Here is a 6,731-nt window from a genome sequence, read left to right as displayed (position 1 = left end):
ATTTGATTGGATGGAAAATCTGAAAGTGCAACGTGATGTCATCAAAATCATTGATCATTGATTGGCAGAAGTGAGAGACTGCAAGTTTTGAACACATATCTTCAAAATGCGAATTTTGTCATTGTTTTGGAGCACACTATAGATAACAGTAAGGCTAACATATTCATACGAAAAACCAAAAACGTATTTACAGTTCCACTTTGTTTTAGTGCTTTTTTTTTGCTTTATGTTGTATTTTAGGCATTTCGTGATCCAAGTGATCTTTTAACTGTAAGGAAATTTTGTGCAAGTTCAACAACTTTCATAGTCAACAACAGTTGCTTGATCTTTCTTTCTTTCTTTCTTTCTTTCTTTCTTTCTTTCTTTCTTTGCAGTGATATAAACGTGTTTGGCTAAACAAAATAATATGAGTTGAAACGAGCGAGTCCCATCTGGTGTGTGCAGTGCACTGCTGTTCTTCGTGGAGGTTTAAAGCGGTATGCTAACGCTGCTCAAAGACAGACTCTCTGCTAGGCTTCAAACCGAAGAACAGTCATTGAAAAAAAAAAAAAGGTTCGGCCGTGCACAGCTCATTTTTTCATCATCATCGTTTGTAGCTTTCATATTGCTGCTGTGCCTTTGGAGGCCTTCCATGCTATTGGATTGATTTCTCTTTGAGACAGATAATTACTCTCTCCGTTTGGCAAAGGAAATGTGTAAATAGCTTTGCGAGTCCCACCCCTGAGACGATGTGTCTTTGCATGCCTTCCATCTGCCAGAGCTCAGGGGTAACAGCTAACAACATTTAAAACATTACAAGCTATTATACAACCCCACTCCCCTGAACTAACATCTATCGTCTTAAAAAAAAAAAATAAAATAACTGGAAGTGCAGCATGGAGTTAGGATTCACGATGGGTGCTGAATTACAGTTATGGCATAAATAACAAACACTTAATCACTGGTTTTAATGAGAACATCGCTCTTAATGAGCCCTTGCTTTTATCATTAATTGTTTGCTGTGAACATTGGGGTGTTGGTTTGTGTGGAAATGGGCAGTTGCTTCAGGCGGCATAGCTCTCTAAATGAGTTCTGTTGATGCCTCTGTTCCTGCGTACATTGCTGTGTGTGCGCGTGTGTGAGAGAGTTTTTTGTGTGTCTCGACTCTTAAAAGATGCTGATGAGCCTATCGGATGAGCCTATTTTTGTCCGGAATATCTGGATAACTATGACTGATATTAGTCAAATAGGTGTCTTGAGAAATCACACATGTTGTTTTGACATCATGTGAATAGTCCATGCTTGTTTTCTTTTAACTAAACTAGCCAATCAGAAACAGAGAGTGGAGTTTCAAACATAGAGCGGTTAGTAACAACCCTTATAATATTATTCTGATGGTACAGACCCCCAAATATGATGATCATGTTGCAAACAACCCCTTCACTAAAACATAAAAAAAACAGCAAGGAATATTTTTACATTTGACAACCCGTTTGTACAGTGAAAGATTATTATACATATGTGTAATATATTGTATGGAAAATATTTTTTTTTTTAAGTTGTATCCTTTTTCTTTTTTTTTTCAATGGCATTTAAAAGTTTGTAATTATAAATGTAATTACAGAATTACATGCAGGGATTTTTGTTAAATAATGGTGCAATGTAAAAACGTATGTATACAATAAGTGCATTGCATCAAATTATTAATTTAAATGTAAGTACATAGTGTCACACAACAGAAGGATGCCGACAGGTAAGTTGTATGAAACAGAGTTTATTAAACAGAGGCATGGTACTGGACAGGAATAAAGACTGGTGAGTATTGAACATTATGCAGATAGATTAGCTTGAAGTAATGTCTCTCTTGGAGATGAATGGAACAGAAGCAAATGAACGGCAGATGACGGATGACAGATGACTGAAGATGGGTAAGGATTCCAATGAGGAGGTAAGTATCAGGTAAGGAGTCTTTAGTGTTCGTACTGACGAGACCAGACAAGGGAGTGCAGGAGAAGTGTCTCTTTATGGTGGGTGCTGATGATGAGGTGCAGGTGCAGTGAATCAGAATTCCGGAAAAATTGAACGAGTGGGTGGAGCGTGCTGATCTGGTGATGATGGGTTGTCATTGGTCCTGTGATGGTTGTGTCTCCATGACACTTGTGGTGCATTCCAAACAGGATATATTGCCCTCCGAAGTGCACTTTGGAGTGAAAACAATCATGGCCGCCATATTGAAGGGTCGTTCCAAACCGAAGTGCTCAAAACTGGCCACTTCCAAAAAAGTTGGGACAGGTAACAATAAGAGACCGGAAAAGTTAAATGTACATATAAGGAACAGCTGGAGGACCAATTTGCAACTTATTAGGTCAATTGGCAACATGATTGGGTATAAAAAGAGCCTCTCAGTGTGGCAGTGTCTCTCAGAAGTCAAGATAGGCAGAGGATCACCAATTCCCCCAATGCTGTGGCGAAAAATAGTGGAGCAATATCAGAAAGGAGTTTCTCAGAGAAAAATTGCAAAGAGTTTGAAGTTATCATTATCTACAGTGCATAATATCATCCAAAGATTCAGAGAATCTGGAACAATCTCTGTGCGTAAGGGTCAAGGCTGGAAAACCATACTGGATGCCCGTGATCTTCGGGCCCTTAGACGGCACTGCATCACATACAGGAGTGCTACTGTAATGGAAATCACAACATGGGCTCAGGAATACTTCCAGAAAACATTGTCAGTGAACACAATCCACCGTGCCATTCGTCGTTGCCGGCTAAAACTATATAGGTCCAAAAAGAAGTCATATCTAAACATGATCCAGAAGCGCAGGCGTTTTCTCTGGGCCAAGGCTCATTTAAAATGGACTGTGGCAAAGTGGAAAACCTGTTCTGTGGTCAGACGAATCAAAATTTGAAGCTCTTTTTGGAAAACTGGGACACCATGTCATCCGGACTAAAGAGGACAAGGACAACCCAAGTTGTTATCAGCGCTCAGTTCAGAAGCCTGCATCTCTGATGGTATGGGGTTGCATGTGTGGCATGGGCAGCTTACACATCTGGAAAGGCACCATCAATGCTGAAAGGTATATCCAAGTTCTAGAACAACATATGCTCCCATTCAGATGTTATCTCTTTCAGGGAAGACCTTGCATTTTCCAACATGACAATGCCAGACCACATACTGCATCAATTACAACATCATGGCTGCGTAGAAGAAGGATCTGGGTACTGAAATGGCTAGCCTGCAGTCCAGATCTTTCACCCATAGAAAACATTTGGCGCATCATAAAGAGGAAGATGCGACAAAGAAGACCTAAGACAGTTGAGCAACTAGAAGCCTGTATTAGACAAAAATGGGACAACATTCCTATTCCTAAACTTGAGCAACTTGTCTCCTCAGTCCCCAGACGTTTGCAGACTGTTATAAAATGAAGAGGGGATGCCACACAGTGGTAAACATGGCCTTGTCCCAACTTTTTTGAGATGTGTTGATGCCATGAAATTTAAAATCAACTTATTTTTCCCTTAAAATGATACATTTTCTCAGTTTAAACATTTGATATGTCATCTATGTTGTATTCTGAATAAAATATTGAAATTTGAAACTTCCACATCATTGCATTCTGTTTTTATTCACAAATTGTACAGTGACCCAACTTTTTTGGAATCGGGTTTGTAAAACTTAAACATATTTCCAGACTTTTTTTGTTTTCATTTTGATGATTACAGTTTTCTGCTCATCAAAATAAAAAAATCAGTATCTCAAATTATAAGAATATTTAATTTCAAGTTCTATTAAATTACCATTCTCAGGGTATAAATGTTGGGTTTAGGTCAGTAATCCCAACAGCAGTCATGGGGAAGTCTGCTGACTTGACAGTTGTCCAGAAGACGATCATCAAGACCCTCTACAATGAGGGTAAGCCACAGAGGGTCATGGCTGAAAGAACTGGCTGCTCAAAGAGTGCTGTGCCAAAGCATATTCATAGAAAGTTGACTGGAAGGAAAACGTGTTGTAGGTAAAGGTGTACAAGTGAAAGGAATGACCGCAGGTTTGAGAAGATTGTCAGGCGAAGCCGATTGAAGAACTTAGGAGAGCTTCAAAAGGAGTGGACTGAAGCTGGAGTCAGTGCATCAAGAGCCACCACACACAGACGTCTTCAGGAAATGAGCTACAACTGTCACATTCCACATACCAAGCAACTTCAGAACCAAAGACAACATCAGAAGCGTCTTATCTGGGCTAAGGAGAAAAAGAACTGGACTGTTGCTCAGTGGTACAAAGTCCTCTTTTCAGATGAAAGTAAATGTTGCATTTCATTTGGAAATCAGGATCCCAGAGTCTGGAGGAAGAGTGGAGAGGCACAGAAACCATGTTGCTTGAAGTCCAGTGTGAAGTTTCCACAGTCAGTGATGATTTGGGCTGCCATGTCATCTGCTGGTGTTGGTCCACTATGTTTTCTGAAGTCCACAGTCAACGCAACCGTATACCAGGACATTTTAGAGCACTTCATGCTTCCTTCTGCTGACAAGCTTTATGGAGATGCTGATTTCATTTTCCAGCAGGATTTGGCCCACACTGCCAAAGGTACCAAAAGCTGGTTCAGTGACCATGGTGTTACTGTGCTTGATTGGCCAGCAAACTCGTCTGACCTGAACCCATAGAGAATCTATGTGGTATTGTCAAGAGGAATATGAGAGACACCAGACAGACCCAACAATGCAGATGACCTGAAGGCCTCTATCAAAGCAACCTGGGCTTCCATTACACCTGAGCAGTGCCACAGGCTGATTGCCTCCATGCCATGCCGCATTGATGCAGTAATTCATGCAAAAGGAGGCCCAACCAAGTATTAAGTGCATAGAAATGAACATACTTTTCAGAAGCCTGACATTTCTGTTTAAAATATCCTTTTTTTATTGATCTTAAGAAGTATTCTAATTTATTGAGAATTTTTTTTTTTTTTTTTTTTTGTTAAATGTGAGCCAAAATCATCACAATTAAAAGAACCAAAGACTTAAAGTACTTCATTCTGAGTTCATTGCATTTATTTAATACATGAGTTCTACAATTTGAGTTGAATTACTGAAATAAATGAACTTTTCCACGACATTCTAATTTATTGTGATGCACCTGTATACGAGTTAGATTTGGGACATTATTAGGGTCAAAATGACATTGTACTTCATCAAAAATGCTTTACAGCTCCCTTTATCAGTCAATTCAAATGGAAAAAAGAGGAAAAAAGATGAAGGCGCCTCCTTGATTGTCTCGTTAAGATGACGCAGAAGTGCGTTCCAAAAAAAGAGTTTTCTTGACCCCCACATCCTTCATCCCTTCGAAGCTTTCATTCCGGAGGGTAAACCCTTTGAAGGGATTAGGGCATAGGGATGAGCCCTTCCGAATGGAATGCAGGGATAGTAGTTAAGACCACCTAATATAAAGTGGGACCAGATTTTTTTACATTTATTTTTTGAAAATAACTAATACTTTCATTCAGCAAGAACTGATTGAAGGGATCAAAAATGACAGTGAAGACTTTTAAATTGTTAGAAAGGTCTCTATTCAAATAAATGCTGTTCTTTTGAACTTTCTATTGATTAAAAAAAAAAAAAATCACGGTTTCTACAAAAATATTAAGCAGCACAACTGTTTTAAACATTAATAAAAGAAATGTTAGTTGAGCACAAAAATCATTAGAATTAATTTATATATTATAAAATTACATGTTATATTAAAATAGAAAACAGTTATTGTAAATTGTAATAATAATTCACAATATTACTGTTTTTATTGTTATTTTCGACTAAATAAATGAAGAACGTAAGAGGACTTAACACAATAATATGTGATTAATGTTTTCTGACCTGTAAGTTTAAACATATTTTTATTATTATTTGTATTTTTCTTTTCCACAGTTTTTTCTTTGAACATTTCTGTGGAGCCCCTGGTGGTCCCGAACTCTAGTTAGACACTCCCTTCACTAATGAGCATCCATGAAACAAGTATAGATGCCAGACAGGTGGTTGAACCATCTTGCCAAGCTGGTTTTTAACTGATCTGCCAGCTGGTCTCCAAGCCTGACTAGCTGTAAAGTCTCCAAACCTGACTAGCTGTAAGCCCCTCTAAAATCGTCAAAACAAAGCATCCTAACCTTTGGCTAGTTTAAGTCTTTTCCTCCGGCTTTTAGGACTTTGTAGAGGAGAGCTGATGTAAGATTTGGCCGACATACCTGAAAATCTTGCCAGTCAGGACTGATTGCTTGGTCGTGCTTAGATCTGGAATAGCTTCTAACCAAATGGATGAAGTGACACTCAGGATTTCACCCAAAAATGAAAATTCTGTCATCCTTTACTGACCCCTGAGGCATTCCAAACCTGCTAAACATAAGATATTTTGAGAAACATCTCAGTGTTTTTTTGTCACTGATCACCAAGCCTGTTTGGATACCAACATTCGTTAAAATATCTTCTTTTATGTTCTGCAGAAGAAAGAAAGTCATTGAAATGACATGAGGGTGGGTAAATGATGACAGAATTATCATTTACTGGATGAACAATCACATTAATGATCCTAAATCTGAAGGGTTCAGTTTTCTTTTCAGTGTTTATGCATGGTTTCTTGTAAATACTTTATAGAAAAGAATAATTTATTACTATCTGTTTGTTTATGTTCAGCAATAAATATGCAGCAGCATATGTGATTGTTATATTGTGTGCTGTGATGGGGCCTCATTCTCTTGTGCTTCTTTCCCAAA

The sequence above is a fragment of the Megalobrama amblycephala genome, linkage group LG7 (assembly GCF_018812025.1).
Source record: "Megalobrama amblycephala isolate DHTTF-2021 linkage group LG7, ASM1881202v1, whole genome shotgun sequence".
Taxonomy (NCBI): Eukaryota; Metazoa; Chordata; class Actinopteri; order Cypriniformes; family Xenocyprididae; genus Megalobrama; species Megalobrama amblycephala.
The sequence above is the reverse complement of the archived record's forward strand: the minus strand, read 5'-3'. Positions refer to the sequence as shown.